This window comes from Austrofundulus limnaeus, unplaced genomic scaffold (assembly GCF_001266775.1).
Source record: "Austrofundulus limnaeus strain Quisiro unplaced genomic scaffold, Austrofundulus_limnaeus-1.0 Scaffold2671, whole genome shotgun sequence".
Taxonomy (NCBI): domain Eukaryota; kingdom Metazoa; phylum Chordata; class Actinopteri; order Cyprinodontiformes; family Rivulidae; genus Austrofundulus; species Austrofundulus limnaeus.
In genome coordinates this window covers 5,293-6,441 of record NW_013955073.1, presented here as the reverse complement: position 1 = coordinate 6,441, position 1,149 = coordinate 5,293, and positions in this window count along the sequence as shown.

Sequence of the window (1,149 nt, the reverse complement as noted above, 5' to 3'; positions counted from 1 at the left end):
TTTGTTAATCTGGACGTTCAGTTAATCTGGACCTTTGTTAATCTGGACGTTCAGTTAATCTGGACCTTTGTTAATCTGGACGTTCAGTTAATCTGGACCTTTGTTAATCTGGACCTTTGTTAATCTGGACCTTCTGTTAATCTGGACCTTCTGTTAATCTGGCCCTTCAGTTAAGCTGGACGTTCAGTTAATCTGGACCCAGCAGAAGGACAGCAGGCAGGCCCGGGGTTGGTGAACAGGACTCGCAGCTCTTAGCTGCAGAACTCGATTAGAGAAGTTTTATTAAATGCCTCCTCGTCCCCGGAGACCTCAGATGGTGTTTGTTAGGAGACGAAGGCTGGATGAGAGGAAGAGGAGCGAGGAAGAGGAGCGAGGAAGAGGAGCGAGGGAGTGAAAACAGAGCTGTGATTAAATGGCTTTTTGATGCTGATGCGTTTGGACGTCCCATGGCTTGTTATCTTCCTGTAATGTGAGGAGATGTGGTGGGAGGCTCTCACTGCTCCGCTTCACTACTTCTGCTGCCAACAAATCACAGCCAGAAGCAGCCGCAGGCTAACACAGGCTAACCAGAGACAGGCGCAGGCTATCACAGGCTAACCAGAAGCAGGCACAGGCTAACACAGGCTAACCAGAAGCAGCCACAGACTAACACAGGCTAACCACAGTCAGCCGCAGGCTAACACAGGCTAACCAGAGACTGCNAAATATCCCTTTAAAACCTTTAAACATCCCTTTAAAACGTCTTTAAATATCCCTTTAAATATCCCTTTAAAACCTCTTTAAATATCCCTTTAAATATCCCTTTAAAACCTCTTTAAATATCCCTTTAAAACCTCTTTAAATATCCCTTTAAAACCTCTTTAAATATCCCTTTAAAACGCCTTTAAATATCCCTTTAAAACGCCTTTAAATATCCCTTTAAAACCTTTAAATATCCCTTTAAATATCCCTTTAAAACGCCTTTAAATATCCCTTTAAAACGTCTTTAAATATCCCTTTAAAACGTCTTTAAATATCCCTTTAAAACGCCTTTAAATATCCCTTTAAAACGTCTTTAAATATCCCTTTAAAACGCCTTTAAATATCCCTTTAAAACGTCTTTAAATATCCCTTTAAAACCTTTAAATATCCCTTTAAATATCCCTTTAA